This window comes from Papio anubis, chromosome 2 (assembly GCF_008728515.1).
Source record: "Papio anubis isolate 15944 chromosome 2, Panubis1.0, whole genome shotgun sequence".
In the NCBI taxonomy this organism is placed as follows: Eukaryota; Metazoa; Chordata; class Mammalia; order Primates; family Cercopithecidae; genus Papio; species Papio anubis.
Window position 1 is genome coordinate 168,179,545 of NC_044977.1, and position 24,958 is coordinate 168,204,502.

Here is a 24,958-nt window from a genome sequence, read left to right on the forward strand (position 1 = left end):
ATCTGTTCCTGCAAGCAGAATGAAGCATTCTCTAAACAATTTCATCAAGAATTACCAGAATTAGAACTCTTCAGCTGCTTGCTGAAGAGCTGGTACTGAAATAAGTATTATACTTACTAACTTTTCTTCTATGGAGATTGGTTATAGATTTGCAATTTTTAGGATGGAAAATGATTTTCAAATCTAAGATATATTGTTATATTATCTAATCAAAACTAAAAAGAATCAAAGGATAGAATGTTAGATAGGAAGGCAAGAAGGAATGGAGAAAGGGAGGAAGAGGAAGAAAGAAGGAAGGACACGAGTAAAGTCAGACAAGGAAGAAAAAAGAAGAAATATTGAAGGTTGGGAGAAGGAAGGAAAAAGGGAATGGAGAAGAAATAAGGAATTAGAACAAAAGGAAAGGTAAGGACTTGATTCTTAGTGCCCTGGAATACACATTCTTCTCTGCACTTGTGCTGTTTGATTCGAAATTGAGGTTCCCAGGAAGACTCGGGGCCAAGTGAAAAGCACTTGCTCTGAGCACATAGAGAAGGCAGGCCACCTTGACTGGATTGCCTCTCAGATGGTTTCTGGGCATTTTCAGTCTTTTAGAAGTTCAGACTTCTAGCTCCAAACACCTCAAATCACCACTGAACTAGAAAGTTCTTCAGCAGGAAAAATGTAGCAATCCTTAAGGGCAGAGACAAGCAGACCTGGAAAGGCTGAAGGTGCCCTCAGAATTTACCTGCTTGAAACAAAGCTAGGTTCTGGTCAAAATCTAGACCTTTGCTGCGTTTAAGTCCCAAATAATTAATTAAAATCATCATTTGCAGACAAATCTAATAATATTTCCCTTTTGGATTCCTGCTTTTTATTTTTTAAATTACTTTAGGTTAAAATTAGTTTTATATGAAGAAGAGACAGAGTGGAAAAAAAAAAAGGAAATTCTTGTAATTTCCTCTGAACGAGGGTGGGTGAGAGGGTGAAATGCCATCATTTCTCCATATTTATTGCTTTATTCCTTAGGGGAAAAGTAGTTTAAACTTCCAGAAACTTACTCTTTCCTAAAATTTAATAATTGTTTTGTTTTTTAAAAGTATAAAAAGCCATACACAATAACCTTTCTGGGGAAAAAATTATTGGCAAGGAATAAAAAAGCAAGGGTTCCAGTCTCATTTCTGCCACAAATTATGAGATTACACAAATAATTTAGGCTTTCTATTTGCATTTGTAATAGAAGCATAGTACCGGCTATCCTATCTTACAAGTTTGTAGTGGAAATTAAAGAAATGGGGAGGTTGGACAGTTTGGATTAAGAACTGTTTGCTGAATTGAATAACACATTTGAAGGTTCTCTGAATAGGTAAGAGCACACTATTTTTAGAATTTAAAAAAATATAGAAAGAGGTTAATTACCAAACCCATACATATGTGTCTCCAAGGCAATGTATTTATTTATACTGAGAAGCATTTTCTCTTTTATAAAACAACCTTTACTATTGTTTTATGTTATTCATGAATGGTTTTGCATCCTTTAAAAGGGCAGTTTATCTTCATGTATTCAAAATCTATTCCTTTTCTCTGCTTGTACTAAAATACATTGATTTAATGTTCTCTTCCTATGTCTAGGGATCTTAAAATTTGGCTTCTGATTATTCTGTACCCTAAGCAACACTTCGGAAGCATTAAAATTTTCCTATGATACTTTTTTAATGTTTCTGTGTACCTGTAAGATGAAGACATCTACAGTGAAGTTCCCAAAGGGTTTTACATAAACAAGTGTCAACAGCTGTGCAATTTGTCTGTGCCAGCTCATTTGCTTTGAAGAGAAAAGGCAAAGACTAGCTGATCCACAATGATCAGCTAGAGTGAAGACATTGATTATGTCGATGCACAAATAATTAGATACATAGTTACCATCAACAGCCTTTGATGTGTTTCAATAGCTGTAATTCTATCCTTTGCTATCATCCAGCCCTTGGCAGAGAAGCCAACTCTTAATTTTTCTATGGGTGGATCTAAGCATAAAACATTGAGCCCAATGTCTAATACTAGAAAATTACTAATAAATGATAGTTGAACATGAATCTTGCATATTGGTTACTTCTGATTATCATCAGAGAAAATTATATAAGCAGGCTGAATGTTTCCCTTTTTAAAATTCCTGATTCAAACCTCAAATTGATATTGCCTGGTATTTCTATTATGTTTCCATAGTTTGCTTAATTCCACAACATAAGAAAAAACTTCCATTCTTCAAATTTGTATGCTCTCATTCTCCAACGAGGGGTCATTTGATAACCTCATATACACATCATTGAAATGCTCACTCCCTTGTCTTCCCGACACTGTTCAATCTTACTTGTTCCATCATCACTTTCCCTGCTCATGATAATAGATGAAGTGAGTCTCTGTCAAAAGTATATCCTTTCACTGAACTCTGGAACCCTTCCCTTTCACATCTTCATGTGGACTTTCTTCATTCTATTAATTCAGTGGTTCTCAAAATGAGCAACGTCACCATCACTGAGGAATCTGAATCAGAAACGATGGTGAGAAAAGGGGGGTGCTTCTGAGGTACTCTAAAGTTTGAGAATCATATTTAAGTTAGTTCAATAGCCCTCAATATTAACTATATATTTGAATCTTGTAGAGTAATTTAAAAAATACTAATTATAAGGCCCTACACCAGAGATTTTGATTAGCTGGTATGGGATTGGCCCAAGCAATGATACTTTTTAAATCTTTCCAGAAGAATTCAGCATGATACGAGAGTTGAGACCACTTATGGGTAATAACCTTTCTCTTATGTTGTCAATCTCATTCCTACCAGTAGGTTATTCCCTTCAATTTATATGCACATTATAATCACTTAATTTTAAAATTTTTCCTTTTTCCAGGTTCCGTAAAGATTCCTCTCCAGAGGCCTAACGTCATGTGCAATCACTTCTCCTCCCTCATCCCAATTCACCCTTCAATTTCACTGTAATCTGATCTCTATTCTCAACACTCCATTGAAAGTGCTCCTGCAAAAGTCGTCAATGAACTTCATATTGCCAGAGCCAAATGATGATTCTTTGCCCTCATTATCCCTCTTCATTTTCCCTCTCTCTCCTCAACAAACCTTCTTTCTTGGATTTCATGATAGCTCATGCCCTTGATTTTCTCTTCCAGAATGACCATTCTTTTCTAGTATCTTTTGTAAGATTGTCCTTCTCTGTTAAACTGCTAAACTGTAAAGATCCTCAAAGCTTATGCTTGAGTTCTCTTTTCCTTCTTGTACTTTCTTTCCAAAGAAGTTTTGATCCATTCTCTTGGCTTTAAATATTATCTACAAAAAAACCCTCTCACATCTATCCCAGATTTTTCTCTGAGCTTTAGCTTCAGATATTTAACTGCACTTCCTTTTCAAATCTTAGGAACATTTCTATCTTCAAATGCACAGATGAGTTCATCTATAACTTTTTTTGTCTTCCCAAACTTTGTAAATATCATCATAATCCATCCATTTCCTTGAGTTGGATATCAATCTCCAAATGTAGTGAGGATATTCTTCACTTCTTTAATTCCCCATGCCCAAAAGACAGCAACTCCTACAAATGCAAACTGCAAAATATATCTGAAATTAATCCAGCTTTGTCTCCCCCATTACCAACTGAGTCTAAACTACTGTATTTTTTTTTCTACCTAGACTAATGCCTTTTAGTTTCACTTCTCACTTCCAATTTGCCTCCCTTTCCTTCCATTTTTCACTGAGCTTCCAGAAGAATCATTTGAAAACCTAAATCAGATCTTGTAATTCCCCAGTTCAAAAGTCTTCATTAGTTTCTCACTTCATTCACAAAAAAGATGCATTCTTTATCCTCCATTACTGTGACCTGGTCTCTATCTGCCCAGCTTCTCATGTCCTACCCACTGTTCCCCAACCTTGATCACTTTAGTCCAGTCTCCCTGGTTTTCTTTCAGTTATCTGTATGAACATTTCCCACCTCCCATTAGCTGGCTTATTTTTTAATGAATATTCCCCCACACCCTATTTTTTAATCATTTGGGTCTCAGCTTAAGATTCATCTCCCAAAAGTGAGGCTTCCCATAACAAATCCACTTAAAGTTGGTCCTCCAGTGTTATGCTATAACACAGTCTCTATTACTATATAATCACAAACTACAATTATGTATCTATTTGTAATTGTTTATGTTTCTTAGCCCAATAGGACTATAAGCACAAGGACATGTCTGTTGTTCATAGTTTTATCCCTAGTACCTGTCAAAGAACATAGTCCAGAGTGAGTGATCAATACTTTTTAAATTTAATGTCTGCATTTTATATTTGGGTTACAATTGAGCACCAATTCCTCTTGCGTCTCTAATAACACATTGAAAAATATAGTGACTTATTGTTGGACAACATATTTGAAGTTCAAGATCATATTCTCCATAAATTTGTTTAGGAAATTATCCATTTTAAAGCTCTTTATGACCGTAAGTAATTACAGAAAAACAGATGAATAGAACAAAAAACATATTTAAAAAACACTCATCTACCTCTGAGTAACATGTTTTTAATCATGTTAATATATAAGAGCCACCTTCCAAGTTATAAGGACTCTTTGGTTAGAAGTCATGCTTTAAAAATAAGTGTGAGTTATTTTCAGAAACAGGACAAGACCTTAATGTCCATTATAACCATATTTAAAGCAAATTAAAAATATATATAACAAAAAGCATTAACAGTGTTAGTAAATGAATATGTAGCAGAGGTGTTGCTATAGTTCAGTATTGATGTCTGCTTTTTGTTCAGACTATATGAATGTTTCATTTCTTTACTTTTTTATTGTATAATTGCACTAAGCATAAATTTTCCTGGACTAGATTATGTTCCCATACAGAATTTTGGTTAAATTCTACTTCTTCCATGCCTATTTTTAGTACTCTCAAAAGAGCATCTTTTGGTGGTAGAGGTAGAATAATTGAAAAAGAAGCCCAGACACAAAAGAGAAAATAAAATTAAAATTGTCCAACATTGGTTGTTACCTAAATACATCATCTATGCTGATGTAATTTGGTCCAGCTCAGGCAAGACTGAAATAGATAAGGCTTCTTATCAATAGATTATTCCAGAAATTGGTCTTCTTTTGTCTTAGAAAAGGCCCACAAAGGGTGAGGTTCTGTATCTAAATGCAAAGCAGACTTCCTATTTAACACTCTCCTTGATGAAAGAATCAAATAAATATTTGATGTTTTTGGCACATAGTTGCTATTGTTTTGGTTTGCATGTAATGATTCTCTTCACACAGAGATTCTTCTCAGTAGATGTTTTAGAGTGCAGTTGTAGCTGCCTACATAATTTCTACCTTAGAAGCTGTTTCTAACAACAACAAAAGAAATGGGAGAAATAGAATGTCAGTCTAAAGCATGATTTTAAGTAATAGGTGTGTTAGTGACAGGTTACTATTTATTCATTTTCCATGTGAGACACCCCCACTCCACTTGTAGAAAATGCTCACTTACTCTATGTCTGATACCTGAAACCTGGTTGTGGGGTATCTGCACTGATAGCTGACAACATGAAAAGTCCTAGACAAAAGAAAAAAAATAGGGTTGGCCAAATAAGATCAGGTATTTTTATTGGATTTCAAAACTGAAGACAATCTATCTTAAATATCCCTGAAATTTGTGAGTACCATTTCAGTTTCCCTGGATTCTTCTCATGAATGCTAAAAGCATGGGACAATTTCCAAGGTTCATTATCTGAAACGTCCAGCTGGATATGCAATGTTCAAAATGTTTAACAAACCCCTTTTAAAAAATAATTTTAAAATAATGTATTTAAAAATAATTTATTTAAAAATAATCACAGCATAGACACTTTTCAAAAGACATAAATGATTTGGTTGCTCGGTGTCTGTATTTTGAGAAAAAAATATGTTGACAAATTAAACGTTTGAAAATATGTTGGCAAATTAAATGCTTGAATGATTGCGTTATAACCAAGCATGCTCATGCATTATAACCAAGCATGCTCACCAATGCTTGGTTATAACCAAGCATTGCAATATAACCAAGCATGCTCATCATTTGGTGATAATAACAGATAATGTTGACCAGGCTCACAGAGAAAATGATCCAACCATGCAGTGCTACCATCAAGTGCATATGTGTCCTTCTCACTTATTTCTTTTGCTCCTGTCAAAAGATGAGTGGATAAGGATATGGTATTGACATATTATGTCTCAATGTTCACAGATGAGAGGATTTTGCAACACTGTATGAAGAAAATCAAGCAAGGCACAGTGTTTAGCAAGGCAAGGAAGTTCAACAACAAAAGCAGTAATGCCTGGTCACCTTGTTGACATTATCTTCAAAACAGAAATCTCTAATAGTGACAGGTGATGGCAATCAGGGTGTTTTCAAGATACTTCTCAGGCACGGCTGTCAGGAATCTGTATCATAAGCAGTGGCAAGTTGCAGAAGTAAATGCCATAAATGTGAAAAATAATTTTGAAAATAACTTTTTTATATAGGATATGGTTTCAAAAAATATGGATATATAAGCAAAGATAAGTTATATAAAACTGCGTATACAGACTCTTATACCTAAAATTTTAAATTCAATAATGTGGTTTCTAACAAAGTATGCTTTGTCAAAAAAATGTGTGGAAATTAACCTATTTTTTAATTTCAAGTGTGTTAAGATTATGCTTATCTTAATTTTTGAAGGTCAAAAACTCTTAGTTTTAGAATAACCAGAATTTACATGAAAGATGTAGAAGACAGAAGTGGAATCAAAGTTAGTCAAAAAATGTGAATGGAAGTTTGGATTAAATAGGAATAAACAGAATGAGTATGAGTGTCATAGATTACTGGTAACCTAGGTTAGCCAATGCTAAACTTGAGTGTCACACTACATAAAAAATTGCAACATTTCCCCCATCACTAAAATGAAATTAGGGGATAAAAGAAAAATATTTGCAACAAACCAAAAAAAAGATGATCAAATGATATATCTGATTTCATAAATAAGCCTTCAGAGTAAAAGATGTTACTGAAAAATATAATTTAAGAATCCAATAAATAAATTATATGATTAAAACAATGTTAATTATATAATTAATATAAAACTATGAAGTACAAATTGACTAATGATATTTAATAAAGAAATGTTCTGTTGAAGGTCTTTTCTATAATTCTAAACGCAGGGGTTCAACAAAAGTTTTCCTTGGAAACTGGAATGGGGAGAGATTTCTGAAGTGAATTAATGGTAATTACCAATTAGTAGATGATTAGCACAGAACAAAAAAGTTCCCTCACCATTTTTGCAAAGCAGATCAGCGCTTTTTCATTACTGGGAAATGGCAGCATCCTACTATATATAATAGGGAGATAATGCACTAAGGAAGATTATTTTGGTTTTCATTGATAGCATAAAGTATCCAAAATCAGATTAAGTATGTCTTTATTTATATTATTTTCTCTTTGAAGGATGGTTTTTCCTTTGATTTTTAAAATTATAGCAAATGGTATATCTAATGAGAAAATAAATATCTTGGACATATGGGTATTAAAAGACATATGTAGGAAATGCATAGTGCTGATTCTGATCTTTGTGTATGTTTAAATATAGGTCCTTAGAGATTCAAATATATGTGTGTGTGTATGTAGGTATATATATACACACACACACACACATATATACATACACACACACACACACACACACACACACATATTCTAAAAGCACCAGAGCAGTTATTTTAAATATATGTTCAGGGAAAGAATATCAAAGTTGTTACACTTACCTGGTAGACTGCCAACCTCTACCTATGTTAATGAAGGCACAAAATGTTCAGGGATTGTTTTATAAGATGTTTTTGCCATTATAGTTTGTCATATAATTACTTAGGAAGTTCTAAAGTATGCCTGTCTAAGTCTTAAATAATATGGGTCCTGAAAGATAATGGATCCTGGAAAAATCATTGTGTTTTATCTCACAAATTTAGAGTGTTATTGACACAGTAGAGCCTAACAACGCCAAAGTTGTAATGATCTTGTGTCAGTCACCCCGGAGACTTTAATGCATAAATGACAGTCATCTATGTAGTTGAGACATTTGCTTTAAACTCACATGCTGAGAAAACTCTTTTCTACTTTTGTTTTTAGAGAAAGCAAGGTTCATGATCAATAAATAAAGAAATAATCTGCTTTCACCCTATATTTTGATGGAAACTCATAAGCTTTGAAGGGAATGAAAATCATATAAATAAAAGCTTTAACAATAATTGGCCACTCAGTATATAACAGTTAATAACTTTATAAACTCTTATACATATATAGTTGTAATAGCTACAGATTTTATATATAAAATTTTTATATTTTATATACAAAGTATACATTTCTGTATCCATTTTACATATAAAATGCATTGATAACTATTGCTATATTCTGAATGTTTTTTGTCCCCCTAAAATTCATATGTTGAGTTCCTAATCCCCAAGGTGACAGTATTAAGAGGTAGGGCCTTTGGGGGGCAATTAGATTATAAGGGTAGTATCATTTTGTTTGGGATTAGTGGATTTTATAAATGGGACCCCGGAAAACTAGCTAGGCCCTTGCTCCATGTGAGGACACAGTAAGAAGGCACCATCTATGAACCAGGAAACAGACACTCACCAGACACTGACCCTGCTGCTTCCTTAATCTTGGACTTCCCAATGTCCAGAACTGTGAGGAATACAGGTTTGTTGTTCATAAGCCACCCAGTGGCTTCCCTTGGCTAGGTTCATAAGCAACCCAGTGGCTTATGATACACATGTGTGTGTATATATGTCTATACACACAGGTACATACACAATTTTTTTTTCTGTATCTCCAACTAAATTATAAACTGTTAAAGGTCAGCAACCATATCTTATAACTCTCAATGTCTCCTATATCTACTACATTTCTCTACAAAATGTAATAGATGTTCAATCTATGATTTATGTTAGATATTTGCTAAATTAAAGAGGTTTATTAATTTTTTTGCCCCAAATTCTTCCTATCTTATTTTTGTATTTCATCCATCTGTGGGTCTTAATTTCAAATATTGGGAGCTATGTAGTATTGAACTGTTTTGGGGATGTGAGCTTAAATCCTTGTTCTCCATTTAGTAGCTCCATTCTTTTAAGCAAGTTACTCAGCCTCTATGTCCTAAAAAAGATCCAAATTATCGAATTCATAAGTTTATCATGAAACACGCATATATTGAAAACATGTTTTCAGAACTATGAAATACTATAAAAATTAAGATGTTTTTATGATAATGGCTGAGGCAGAGATGAGACAGCCATTCACCAGAACAGTTTCCTCTTCCTCATGAGCACGCAGGCAGCCTACTCTCTACTCGTAGATGGATTGGTGTTTTAGATGATTAAGTGTTGGCAGTCAACTGTTGTCACAGTAAGCTGGGACCAAAACTTGTCATCTACCCTGTTTTTTGCAAGTCAAAATTTGATGGAACATACAAACCTTTCCACGGCAGCCTTTGAGTTAAAATGGCAGAGTAGTTGTGACAAAGACTCTATTGCCTCAAAACCCTAAAATGTTGATTCTCTGGCATTAAAAAAAAGGTTTTTGCTCTACTTCAGCAAAAACAAAAATACAATTACGTATGAATTCACTGAAATTATTTGATTTGCTTATTATAATATATAAATGATCTTAGCTAACACAGTGATCTTATCACCTCTTAAAGTTATTGCTTCCCTCTCCCCCAGTAGTTCTAAAGGCAGTTACTTATTTTATGCTTGGGTTTTTTTTTTTTTTTTTTTTTTTTGCTTGTTTAATATTTTTAATTCAATAACCAATATAAATGGCTTGGAACTGCAATGTTAAGAATTCTCTTCCATTCCAAAATGGCTGAATAGGAACAGCTCTGGTCTGCAGCTCCCATAGTGATCAATGCAGAAGATGGGTGATTTCTACATTTCTAACTTAGGTACCTGGTTCATCTCATTGGGACTGGTTGGACAGTGGGTGCAGCCCATGGAGGGTGAGTCGAAGCAGGGCAGGGCATCACCTCACCCTGGAAGTGCAAGGGGTTGGGGAATTCCCTTTCCTAGCCAAGGGAAGCCGTGACAGATGGGTACCTGGAAAATCGGGACACTTCCACCCTAATACTATGCTTTTCCAACAGTCTTAGCAAACAGCACAACGGGAGATTATATCTTGCGCCTGGCTGGGCGGTTCCCATGCCCAGGGAGCCTTGCTCACTGCTAGGGCAGCAATGCGAGATCACACCGCGAGGCAACAGCCTGTCTGGGGGAGGGATGTCCGCCATTGCTGAGGCTTGAGTAGGTAAACAAAGCGGCTGGGAAGCTGGAACTGGGTGGAGCCCACCACAGCTCAACCAGGCCTGTCTACCGGTAGACTACACCTCTAGGGGGCAGGGCATAGCTGAACAGAAGGCAGCAGAAACTTCTGCAGACTTAAATGTCTGACAGTTCTGAAGAGAGCAGCGGTTCTCCCAGCATGGTGTTTGAGCTCGGAGAACAAACAGACTGCCTCCTCAAGTGGGTCCCTGACCCCGTGTAGCCTAACTGGGAGACACCTCCCAGTAGAGGCTCACTGACACCTCATACAGCTGGGTGCGCCTCTGAGATGAAGCTTCCAGAGGAAGGATCAGGCAGCAATATTGGCTGTCTACAATATTTGCAGTTCTGCAACCTCTACTGCTGATACCCAGGCAAACAGGTTCTGGAGTGGACCTCCAACAAACTCCAACAGACCTGCAGCTGAGGGTCCTGACTGTTAGAAGGAAAACTAACAAACAGAAAGGAATAGCATCAACATCAATAAAAAGGACATTTACACCAAATCCCGATCTGTAGGTCACCATCATCAAAGAACAAAGGTAGACAAAACCATGAAGATGGGGAGAAACCAGAGCAGAAAAGCTGAAAATTAAAAAAGCCAAAGTGTCTCTTCTAATCCAAAGGATCGCAGCTCCTCCCCAGCAATGGAACAAAGCTGGATGGGGAATGACTTTGATGAGTTGACAGAAGTATGCTTTAGAAGGTCGGTAATAACAAACTTCTCCGAGCTAAAGGAGGATGTTCAAACCCATTGCAAGAAAGCTAAAAACCCTGAAAAAAGATCAGACCAATGGCTAACTAGAATAAACAGTGTAGAGAAGACCTTAAATGACCTGATGGAGCTGAAAACCATGGCAAGAGAACTATGAGACAAATGCACAAGCTTCAGTAGCTGATTCAATCAAGTGGAAGAAAGGGTATCAGTGATTGAAGATCAAATGAATGAAATGAAGCAAGAAGAGAAGTTTAGAGAAAAAAGAGTAAAAAAAAATGAACAAAGCCTCCAAGAAAGAGGGACTATATGAACAGACCAAATCTATGTCTGATAGGTGTACCTAAAAGTGATGGGAAGAATGGATCCAAGTTGGAAAATACTCTGCAGGATATTATCCAGGAGAACCTCCCCAACCTGGCAAGGCAGGCCAACATTCAAATTCAGGAAATACAGAGAACGTCCCAAAGATACTCCTCGAGAAGAGCAACCCCAAGACACATAACTGTCAGATTCATCAAGATTGAAATGAAGGAAAAAATGTTAAGGCAGCCAAAAAGGTCTGGTTACCCACGGAGGGAAGACCATCAGACTAACAACGGATCTCTCGGTAGAAACTCTACAAGCCAGAAGAGAGTGGGGGCCAATATTCAATATTCTATTCTTAAAGAATTTTCAACCCAGAATTTCATATCCAGCCAAACAAAGTTTCATAAGTGAAGGAGAAATAAAATCTTTTACAGACAAGCAAATGCTGAGAGATTTTTGTCACCACCAGGCCTGCCTTACAAGAGCTCCTGAAGGAAGCACTAAACATGGAAAGGAACAACTGGTACCAACCACTGCAAAAACATGCCAAATTGTAAAGACCATTGAGGCTAGGAAGAAACTGCATCAACTAACGGGCAAAATATCCAGCTAACATCATAATGACAGGATCAAATTCACACATAACAATATTAAACTTAAATGTAAATGGACTAAATGCCCTAGTTAAAAGACCCAGCCTGGCAAATTGGATAAAGAGTCAAGTCCCATCAGTGTGCTATATTCAGGAGACCCATCTCACATGCAGAGACACACATACACTCAAAATAAAGGGATGGAGGAAGATCTACCAAGCAAATGGAAAACAAAAAAAGGCAGGGGTTGCAATCCTAGTCTCTGATAAAACCAACAAAGATCAAAACAGACAAAGAAGGCCATTACATAATGGTAAAGGGATCAATTCAACAAGAAGACTAACTATCGTAAATATATATACACCCAAGACAGGAGCACCCAGATTCATAAAGCAAGTCTTTAGAGACCTATAAAGAGACTTAGACTCCCACACAATAATAATGGGAGACTTTAACACTCCAATGTCAATATTAGACCGATCAATGAGACAGAAGGTTAACAAGGATATCCAGGAATTGAACTAAACTCTGCACCAAGCAGACCTAATAGACATCTACAGAAATCTCCACCCCAAATGAACAGAATATACATTCTTCTCAGCACCACATAGCACTTATTCCAAAATTCACCACATAGTTGGAAGTAAAGCACTCCTCAGCAATGTAAAAGAACAGAAATCACAACAAACTGTCTCTCAGACCCCAGTGCTATCAAATTAGAATTCAGGATTAAGAAACTCACTCAAAACCACACAACTACATGGAAACTGAACAATCTGCTCCTGAATGACTACTAGGTACAGAACGAAGTGAAGGCAGAAATAAAGATATTCTTTGAAACCAATGGAAACAAAGACACAACATATCAAAATCTCTGGGACACATTTAAAACAGTGTGTAGAGGGAAATTTATAGCACTAAATGCCCACAAGAGAAAGCAGGAAAGATCTAAAATCGACACCCTAACATCAAAATAAAGAGAACTAGAGAAGCAAGAGCAAACAAATTCAAAAGCTAGTAGAAAGCAAGAAATAACTAAAATCACAGCACAAATGAAGGAGATAGAGACACAAAAAACCCTTCAAAAAATCAATGAATCCAGGAGCTGTTTTTTTTTTTTGAAAAAATCCACGAAACAGACCACTAGCAGGATTAATAAAGAAGAAGAGAGAGAAGAATCAAATAGATTCAATAAAAACTGATAAAGGCGATATCACCACTGATCCCTCAGAAATACAAACTACCATCAGAGAACACTATAAACACTTCTACACAAATAAACTAGAAAATCTAGAAGAAATGAATAAATTCCTGGACACATCACCCTCCCAAGACAAAAGCAGGAAGAAGTTGAATCCCTGAAGAGATCAGTAACAGGCTCTGAAATTGAGGCAATAATTTATAGCCTACCAACCAAAAAAAGTCCTGAACCAGATGGATTCACAGCTGAATTCTACCAGAGGTAAAAAGAGGAGCTGATACCACTTCTTCTGAAACTATTCCAAACAAGCGAAAAAGAGGGAATCCTCCCTAACTCATTTTATGAGTCCAGCATCATCCTGATACCAGCATCATCCTGATACCATCATCCTGATACCACAATAAAAAAAGAAAATTTCAGGCCAATATCCCGGATGAACATCGATGCGAAAATCCTCAGTAAAATACTGGCAAACCGATTCCAGCAGCGCATCAAAAAGCTTATCCACTGTGAACAAGTCAGCTTCATCCCTGAGTTGCAAGGCTGGTTTAACATATAGAAACCAATAAATGTAATCCATCACATAAACAGAACCAGTGATAAAAACCACATGATTATCTCAATAGATGCAGAAAAGGCCTTTGGCAAAATTCAACAGCCCTTCATGATAAAGCCTCTCAATAAACTAGGTGTTGATGGGACATATCTCAAAATAATAAGAGCTATTTATGACAAGCCCATAGCCAATATCATACTGCATGGGCAAAACCTGGAAGCATTCCTGTTGAAAACTGGCACAAGACAGGGATGCCTTGTCTCACCACTCCTATTCAACATAGTGTTGGAAGTTCTGGCCAGAGCAATCAGGCAAGAGAAAGAAATAAAGGTATTCAGGTAGGAAGTCAAATTGTCCCTGTTTGCAGATAACATGATTATATATCTGGAAAACCCCATCGTGTCAGCCCAAAATCTCCTTAAGCTGATAAGCAACTTCAGCAAAGTCTCAGGATACAAAACCAACATGCAAAAATCACAAGCGTTCCTATACACCAATAACAGACAAACAGAGAGCCAAATCATGAGTGAACTCCCATTCACATTTGCTTCAAAGAGAATAAGATACCTAGGAATCCAACTTACAAGGAATGTGAAGGACCTCTTCAAGGAGAACTACAAACTACTGCTCAACGAAATAAAAGAGGACACAAACAAATGGAAGAACATACCATGCTCATGGATAGGAAGAATCAGTATCGTGAAAATGGCCATACTGCGCAAGGTAATTTATAGATTCAATGCCATCCCCATCAAGCTACCAATGACTTTCTTCACAGATTTTGAAAAAAATTACTTTAAAGTTCACATGGAACCAAAACAGAGCCCATATAGCAAAGACAATCCTAAACAAAAAGAACAAAGCTGGAGGCATCACACTACCTGACTTCAAACTATGCTACAAGGCTACAGTAGCCAAAACAGCATGGTACTGGTACCAAAACAGAGATATAGACCAATGGAACAGAACAGAGGCCTCAGAAATAATACCACACATCTACAACCATCTGATCTGTGACAAACCTGACAAAAACAAGAAATGGGGAAAGGATTCCCTATTTAATAAATGGTGCTGGGAAAACTGGCTAGCCATATGTAGAAAGCTGAAACTGGATCCCTTCCTTACACCTTATACAAAAATTAATTCAAGCTACATTAGACACTTAAATGTTAGACCTAAAACCATAAAAATCCTAGAAGAAAACCTAGGCAATACCATTCAGGACATAGGCATCGGCAAGGACTTCATGTCTAAAACACTAAAAGCAATGGCAACAAAAGCCACAATTGACAAATGGGATCTAATTAAACTAAAGAGCTTCTGCACAGCAAAAGAAACTACCATCACAGTGAACAGGCCATCTACAGAATGGGAGAAAATTTTTGCAATCTACCCATCTGACCAAGGGCTAATATCCAGAATCTACAAAGAACTTAAACAAATTTACAAGAAAAAATCAAACAATCCCATCAAAAAGTGGGCAAACGACATGAATAGACACTTCTCAAAAGAAGACATTTATACAGCCAACAGACACATGAAAAAATGCTCATCATCTCTGGTCATCAGAGAAATGCAAACCAGTTAGAATGGTGATCATTATAAAGTCAGGAAACAACAGGTGCTGGAGAGGACGTGGAGAAATAGGAACACTTTTACACTGTTGGTGGGAGTGTAAATTAGGTCAACCATTGTGGAAGACAATGTGGCAATTCCTGAAACATCTAGAACTAGAAATATCATTTGACCCAGCCATCCCATTACTGGGTATATACCCAAATGGTTATAAATCATGCTACTATAAAGACACATGCACATGTATGTTTTTTGCAGCACTATTCACAATAGGAAAGACTTGGAACCAATCCAAATGTCCACCAATGATAGACTGGATTAAGAAAATGTGGCACATATACACCATGGAATACTATGCAGCCATAAAAAAGGATGAGTTCGTGTCCTTTGTAGGGACATGGATGCAGCTGGAAACCATCATTCTCAGCAAACTATCACAAGAACAGAAAACCAAACACCGCATGTTCTCACTCATAGGTGGGAACTGAACAATGAGATCACTTGGTCACAGGAAGGGGAACATCACACACTGGTGCCTATTGTGGGGAGGGGGGAGGAGGGAGGGATAGCATTAGGAGATATACCTAATGTAAATGATGAGTTAATGGGTGCAGCACACCAACATAGCACATGTATACATATGTAACAAACCTGCACATTGTGCACATGTACCCTAGAACTTAAAGTATAATAAAAAGAAAAAAAGAATTTTCTGATTGGAGCATGTTAATTAGAAGGGTAATTATGAGATCTTTGAAACAGCATTATTTGATTTCACAAATTATTACTGAAAAGTATGTCATATTCCAAGCAAGATAGTAAAATTAAACAAAACTGTTTTTTTCCACTGAGGCCACATCTATAAAATATGCATATGACAGAATGTTAATTGTCTTCCCATATCCATTTCCTCTAAGCAACAAATGAACACTCAGAGAAAGAAAAAGATGGTATTACTCAGTCTCCCTTAAAAACATATATGTTATGGAACTAAGTTCTGCCCAAAGGGAGCAAATGAAAGTGAGGTATTCAAATTCTAAGAAGTGTCACTTAATGAAAGGATGATGCTTTCCTAGGTCCTGTTTATTGAAATGTAACATGATGACTAGAGCTAGGGTGATTTTTCTTGGACTGTGAGGTGGAAATTAGTTATTATGAATGATGCTTCAACAAGATAGGAGCCTGAATCCCTGGTGATTTTTGAGCTATTACACCGTCTCAAGACTACCTACTTTTACTTGAAACAAGAATAAACTTCAACTTTGTTAATTATTTTTGTTGTGGGCTTTGTTACTTGAAGTCAAGCTTTATCTTATGGAACAGATAAGTGAGTTAGAAATTAGTGATTTATTAATAATGGGAAAAAGAAGATACAACAGTGAGAATAATCAAAGTTCAAAAAAAGCAGAGTATAGGAATGATTATCCAAAAGCCTGTGTCAGAGGGATAATAGTTTTGAACTATATTAATGACTTTTCTTTGTCATGTTTCCTTTTATCAACATTCTAATATTCTGCGAGTGTCAATTTATTTGACTGGGAAAGGTTTAGGGTTGTTACAGAAGAAATGTACAGAGAAAGAATGTTAGTGATCAGTTGTTGACACTCAAAATGGATTCAGCAGCTAGTATTGAAGCAGAGCTTTGTCTAAAACAAGAGGATTTAACAAATTTAAGGAATTTAATAAATCAATACAAAGCATGGAAGGCAGGACAGAAAACACAGATTTTCTCTGAAGCAGCAGAGAATACCCTTATTCCCATGATGTTAGACTGCAAGGCGTGTTAACATGGGCACGATGCGCAAATGCTAAAGGAGAAAGTGAAAATCCAAAATCTGGAAGAAGAAACACAAAATATGTGATAAAATATGAGAAGGCTCTAAATAATCTCCTTCCCATCTTGCTCTTCAGAGATAACTTCAGAAACATTCCAGTATATGTGCAGGGGCCTGGTAACGCCGAGTCTGCTGAGCCACTTGCTTTGTTGTATCCTAGGACACTTTCAGATCTGGCTTTAGTCTGGCACCATTCAATGTGGTGTGAGAGCAAAGATGTGTATGGATGAATCTGAGGCCAGACTCCCAGTCTGCAATCATCTGAAATTGTTGCATGAGACTTAAAAATGCTCTTGTACTCCTGACTATGGACACCAACCACAAGAGATTTAGTGGAGTGGCACTGGAAGAGCAGAGCAACCACTTATACATGTGCCAGAACCTTGGATGGAGCTGTGTGGGACCAAACATAGGCTGCAGTGGTAGAAGCTACTGTTCCATTAAAATACAAATAACAACAAACTAACAAAGTGAAAATATTCCCAAGATAAGACCTTAGTAGTAAAAGGAGAAAACCAGACAACACTGCAGTAAGATTCAATAAGAATCCAGAAAACAGTGACCAATGAGAACTGAGATTAATCCTTCTCCAATGCAACTAACTTGTGTTGCTCATATACCTAAATAGCATAAAGAGACGACCATAAGGAAGCAGAGGTGAAAAAATTTGACTAAGTTTTTTTTTTTTTTTTTTTTTAAGAACACTCTTAAAAGATTTAATTAAAGATTGCAAATTGTAACATTTGCATCCTATTATTTTTCCCTTACCCAGGGGTTAGGGATCATAAGAAAAATCAGGTAAGCTAAAAAAACCAAGAAAAAGATACATTTTCTTTACACATCTAAGTGTGGCACGCGTTAATTAGCTAGATCTCTATATTTACAATGTTCAAAGAGAAGGCATGGCAGATACTGCTTTTAAAAAACTGTATGTAAAAGAGTTTCATAATAAAACATTTTCTTAAAAGATTAAAACAATTGATGTGTAGAACTCAATGTTACTGAAATGCAAAAGAGTAATACAGCTATGTTAATATGGACATTAGAATGAGGCTGAAATAATTATTGAAAACTTCCTTCAGGTAACTTCAGAGAAAAATCTATCAAGCTATTCTAATAAATGTCTTATAAATATACATTAAAATGACATATTTGGTGGGCCACCAATGCATTGCCTAGACTTTTTTATTCAAATATTTTCTATTATTATTATTTTCATTATCATTACATTGATCCTGCATGGCTCAATATGCATTATTTATCATCACTTGTTTACCATTAGCAAAAATACTCTCCTACTTTCTTCACATTATATTAGAGCACATGTTTATACTTGTTTGGTAAAATTATCTGTAAACATAATCCTAGCATAGCATTTTGTGAGAGCCACAAATTAATTGTCTCTCTAGTCCAAATATACACTTCATTTTTCTGTAATAATGTTGGTAGATGTTAAGCTTTGTCAGTAGAGGGCACTAAAAGGACGCTGTAGGAAGAAAGGGTTTCATTTCCTGGTACTGGTGAGTTCCCAAAGACAGGCTCCTGCGGTACACGCAATTTCTGCAACACCTGGCTCCAGCAGTGTGCATGGCTTCTGTAAGTGTGCTTTTAACATGGCTGGTGACCAGCAGCACATGGTAACTCCCATGACCTCCATGGCCTTTTTGCTATTCAGCGAGCCATGGATGCACCTTCCCCAGTGAGGTTTAGATCTCTGCCCTGAGTAAGGAGAGATTTCCAGTTCATGATTGTTCCTTCAACATTATTTTTTGAGCATGCTATCTCAGCCCAAGGGGTAATAATTGCTCCCTGTATATGCTGTTCTTATGTTTTTAGAGTCTTTATTATTACTAGCAAATTATCCATGACTTCAATCCCATATGTTGTAATTAATCATTTTTTATTTTATTTTATTTTTTGAGATGGAGTCTTGCTTTGTGGCCAGGCTGGAGTGCAGTGGCATGATCTTTGCTCACTGAAACCTCCGCCTCCTGGGTTCAAGCGGTTCCCCTGCCTCAGCCTCCTGAGCAGCTGGGACTACAGGCACACACCACCATGCCAGGCTAATTTTTTGTATTTTAGTAGAGACAGGGTTTCACCTTGTTGGCCGGGATGGTCTTGATCTTCTGACCTTGTGATCTACCTGCCTCGGCCTCCCAGAGTGCTGGGACTGCAGGCGTGAGCCACAGCGCCTGGCCTGTAATTAATAATTATTTATGGTAAACTTTTCCAGTTCAAATTGCTATGAAATTTCTGCCCTGGAAATGGTCCCAGGAGACAGACCTCCAATTATGACATTTCGGGTATATTTTGGTTTACTCCTGTGCTTTGTTGCAGTGCTGAGCTTCTTACTAATGGGAAATGAGATGCTAGGAATCCAGGGCATGTGTGGTATCACAATTAATTAATCAAACTATTGCCTGTGGTATATTGTGACAAAGTGCCAACTGAAGCAAATTCTTTAAGAGCCCAAGTGACTCTGCCCTTGACCCTATGGCAATAATGATTCTTATAAGGAGCATGGTGTGGGATAGATTTTTCTGAGTGCCCTTGAGCACTTACAGAGAAAAAAAAAATAAGCTCTCAGTTCAATTCACAGCCTAAGGGCCAGAGAGCTACCATGAGAACCATAAAAGAATATTTAGTGCAGCCACAGGACTGATATTGCTAAATTTGCACAATATTTACTTTGTGGGTTGAGTAAATTACAACAGCAGTGAAATTGACCATTTCTCATGTGAAATTTAGGGTACCAATTGAGAAAGAATGAGATCTGGACACTTGGAATGGGGACATATATTTGAACCAAATGAAATTGACAACCCTGAATGGGCAAGCCACTCTGAGGCCTCCGTACTAGTAGAAGTTACTTGCTCTCCCATGCCTGAAGAGACTAGCCTTCCTTTGCCTGCAAATCTTGTAATAACCTCACCTGTAGGAGATGCCTTGCTAGGGTCTTATGCCCCAAAGTAATTCGTGTGAAGTATAGCATGCTCGAGAGGAACAGGTGTACACTATACAGTAAAAAGACTACATGGCAAAAGAACTGCAAGACCATGCTAATATATAACCAATAGAATCATGATGGGGTGGGACATGTGTGGGAGTGGATTCAACAGGCATTAGGCCAATAAGCAGAGAATATAACACTAGATAAGGCTGAATTCCTTGCTATAGGAAACTAACTAGAGATTTCAGATTTGATATGTTAGCTTGTAAAGTTGCAGGTGACTCTAACAACTTACTTGGTTGATTGACTGAAACTTGGACACCAAGAGTCCAGACATTTTACTAGGTGGAGATACCAGAGCCTACTGGTGAAGATAAACCAGTCCAGCGTGGTAAAGCATGGCACTAAGAAATTCATTCGTGAAGAAAGTTGAGCAGCTTTGCAGACCAGGTACTGTAAGGGATTCTGCCATTGGGATGGATTCCCTGATTTCAACAGGGATAATGGGCTCTGGGGTAACAGAAATCAAAAGATAGCATACAATCACCAAGAACAAAGTGAGCATATCTAACTGGCAGGGATGACTAGTAATCAGAATACTCTGGCTTGTAGAGATCTTTGGCAGTGGCTACTGAACACTGTGTTCCCAGGAATGAAATACAAGAGTTGCCTATCAGAGTTATTGTTTTATCTACCCAGTAGGAAAAAAAAAAAACCCTCTAGATATGCAGCTAAAACCCTGACATAAATGGAAACAGCTTCTCACCTATTTCCTAAATCAATCCACAGACACAGAGTCCCCTGACCGAAGGAGAAACTGGGTCCATTTGTGAACGGCTGCACCATAGCTACAAGTACATATGGTAAATCTTTCAAGACTAAGAAGTTTGTCTATTTTTCTCTTTGCTTGTTATATGCATGTTTTTATTTGCATAACTAACCATTTTTATGTCTCCTTCCTGTTTTTATTTTATATACAAGTGGCAGATGGTTAACTTCACAATTTAGTCTTTAGTTCACAGAGCATTTAGTAGATCTGTGGTGGAATTTGAGAGGATCAATATAGCCAGTAATGGATACAATGACTGTTGGGACTGTGTCACCTCATTTTGGAAAAGGATGAAAATACATTCACTTTCAGGAAGAACATTTATAAATTATTAGGTGGAAATACAGAGTTGTTTCATTTTTGAATAAAAGTTCAAGATTGAATAGCAGAGTGGATATGGAAACTGAGTAATCCAAGGCATGTACTGTCCTAGTCATCACTTTATTGCCTCTCGGTTGAAAATTCACAACTTACTGCTTTATTTCTGACAGTGGGGCTATACCCTGTAAACATTCCTTCTTTGCCAGTCAGGATAACGTTAAGCTTTGTTAGTAGAAGCTGCTAAGGGAAAACTGAAGGATGAGTGGGTTTCTCTCCCAGGTTCTGTTATGCTTCTTGATATTGGCTCCTACAACACAGCTTATTTCTACAAAGCCTGTCCCAGCCACATCCACAGCTTTTGCAGGGCCAGCTCCAGGCATCCAGAGAATGCTGACTGCAACCCCAGCAGGTGCCTTCATGGCAGAGTACTGCTGGTATGATACCAATCTGTGGATGGCTTCTACTGATATCCTCCTGAGTACTTTGCAGCCTCAGCAAACCCTGCCATGCAGATTTTCATGGCTATGCCCTCTCCAGTGAATCTGGATCTGTATGGTGTGTAGAGGCTGGTTCCAGACCCTCTTGCTTCTATTATGTACCAGTTCAGACTTAGGGGTAGTAGCCCCTATAATCTGCTATTACTATATTATTTACAGTTCTGTTTATTCTTTGCTAGCAAATCCCCTTACAGTTAATAATTTTTGATATTAAGATTACTGTCTGGTAATCTTAACCTGATGTTTATCTTCTGGATCCTGACTGATATACCTCTTACAATTTTGATATTTTTAGTTTGAGAAAAAAAGAAAGTACTAAAATTAAGGTCTGATTTATTGTTAGTCTCCCAGGAATTATTAATGTTTTAGTTTTATATCATTTTTAACTCACCTATTCTTGAAATTACTAAAGCAAATTGGATATAATACAATTATTTTGAATGTTATTTAAATAAAATTAATGCAAATAAACTTATTAAAACCTAGGAATACAAAAATGCCTGTACACAATGAATGTGCATGGTTCAATGTTATGCTATTTATTGATTAAAAATATTGAATATATTAAGAGGTTATTAAAGTCAAAATCCAGGACAAAATCTTGATTTCCAGCAAGTCCCTTGCCTTACTGGATGACTTTTTGAAAATAAAAATGTTTTCTCATCACTTTAAATCATCAACACAGTGTCAATTGAGAATTCTCCCAGAACTGAAGCTTTACTCCTTACATCTAAAGAGAGGAAACAAAGACCTAACCCTCCCTTTAATTTTAGGAATAAGATGAGATTCTCTTTACTCCAATGACTCTTCCAAAAGTCTTTCTCACAAATCTTCTCCTTTTTCTAGTTTTGGTCATTCTTGTGAAATTTCAGTTTTATGTTTTTAATTCTTTTGTGTATGTATCTCATTTAGAATTATTAGATAAGGAGTCCAAGATTAGTAAAACGATATATAGTTTGATAACTTTATATTTCAGTCTGACATCTTGTTTTTATATTTGCATCTTCTGTTGCATCTTGGTGCCTTGGTTGGAATATCAAATTTAATATGTATACACACACACACACACCTATGTATATTTATTACATATATTTTCTGTTTAATAAAAATGTTTTGATAGGTAATATGAAGGTATTTGAAGATTTTAAATTATTGATTGTTTCAGGCAATGTTCACTTAATGAGAAAGTTATAACATTTTAATTACATCTTATTTATTTTTTCTTCTGAAAAATTACTTTCAATCACTTATTTGTCATTTTATCAATTGCCTAATTTGGCATGGTCTCAAAGCCTCCACAGGTAATCATACTGAGAATATACATAAAAGTAGGAACTTGGTTAACAAAACAAATTATTTATTTTCTACTTCTAAATTCAAAATCATTTTGACTTTTCTACTTATGTCTATCTTCCTACAGAAATTACCATTTAAAATATTTGAACAATGAATTTTCATTTCATGTAAGCAATTGTAATGCTTATTATTGTCACTTGAAAAGATTTATATTAAGTGCATGCATGCTCATGATAAATTAAAAATGTATACTTTGTTCTTAAATAAGAAGATTTAAGCACAGTATGTTTTCATTTTCTTGTGTTTCCTATTAAAGTGAATTCTCTATTAATGAAATAAATTTTATTCTTCATGGAGACAGAATAGATCAAAAGTGCAAAACTATTCTGCAAAGTGCTCTTCTTATGTATTAACAGTTACTATATTGAATCATAAGAAAATAACAGTACAATATTATGTTATTTATGAGCACCCTTATTTTTAGCCTAACAAATGAAAATTCTGATTAGAGATGTTTAAGGAAATTTGTCATAGCCATTGTCTTATAGAAGCCAGATAGATATTAGAAACTTACAGAGAAAATTGAAAAGCGCACAAAAATGCTAGTTAAAGCCTATAATAAAACTTCTTTGATTGTAGCCTGGCTAGATAAGCACAAAATAAAAACTCTTCATTATTTGCCTATGTCTCCAAATATCATTATTTATTATTTTAAATACAAGTTACTACATACTTTGAAGATTTAAACAGAAGGATAAACCAAGAAAGAAATAGCAAACACTTTTAAATTTAATTTTAGAGATGAGTTATTTCTGTATATTTAATCATAGTGAGTGTTTTCACTTGTTTCTGTAATTAAAAATTTTTGTTAATGCAAAAAATGTGCTAATTGTGAGTTCATTCATTAATCCATTCATTTACTCTTATATCCATTTATCTATGAATTTTTAAAGGTTCATACTATTCTAGGGTCTGGGGAAAATAAAATGATTTTAGAATTCTGGCATATAAAGTACTAACATTTTAATGATAAAGTTCTTCACTTTAAAACAAACCAAAAAATATACTAACGTGTAATTATAACTTTTCCAAACAAAATGCCAAACATGCTTGGAGTTTCAGAGAAAAAAAAAAGTGACTGTTAGGAAGGCAAGGAGAAAGGATAAATAGTACTGAATGAGTTTATATCTGAACTTCTTGAGGAACAAGTAGAATTCTAGTACATAATGAAGAAATAAGAATGGAAAAAATGTTAGAGGTACTGGATTTGCTATATTTGAAATACACAATTGAAAGCACAAGTAAAGTTATGTAGGAAATAAAGCTGGGGAAATTGGGCATGGGTATCAAAGGACTGCTATAATGTGCCAAGGATTTCAACAGGCCAGCATTTTAAAATTTGGTATATTAAAGAACACTTTTATGATCTCCTCCCTAAAAAACATTCAAATGTTTATACAAGGTTTATAAAGACACAACACATATTAGCATGATCTGCTCTTTTTTGCCATGACAATGATGCATGGCAAAAGAAACCCTAAAAGTTAAGTGGTAGAAAACATAAACATGTGCAAAGGTCCTGGGGTAAATAAAATAAAACATAAGCATGTGTCCTTCAACTGTTTTGAGTCAAAGGAAGGTTTGGCAGCTCCAGTCTTGGCAACAATAACATACAGTCTCATATAATGTATCTGCTTGGGTCAAACATGTAAACATTCTGTTACCCAAAGCACATCACTTAACTGAGGCCAGCATCTAGGAGCAGGAAGGTCATAGCTCCCATACCCTAAAGTGGGACAATGTAGAGTCATGACAAAGAGTGTGGATACTGGGAGAAGTGAAGTGTTGGGGCCAAATGAAACAATTTATTACATTTAGTGAAGAGTTAGAAAAACTCCCTAAGAAAAAAAAGTTGTTAAATTGTGTTGAAATCACTTATTTAGTTTTAAG

The 24,958-nt window shown here is 36.0% G+C and overlaps 1 protein-coding gene and 1 long non-coding RNA gene across 4 annotated transcripts in view; one reads left to right on the forward strand and one right to left on the reverse strand.

Moving 5' to 3' along the window:
- ZNF385D (zinc finger protein 385D) overlaps window positions 1-24,958 on the reverse strand; it is a 963,288-nt gene that overhangs the window by 663,734 nt on the left and 274,596 nt on the right. The window lies entirely within an intron of this gene.
- Window positions 20,734-24,958, forward strand: part of LOC110742460 — a 150,466-nt gene continuing 146,241 nt past the window's right edge. The window contains exon 1 of the long non-coding RNA XR_002520195.2: window positions 20,734-20,928. This is a non-coding gene — a long non-coding RNA (uncharacterized LOC110742460). The remainder of the gene's footprint in view (window positions 20,929-24,958) is intronic.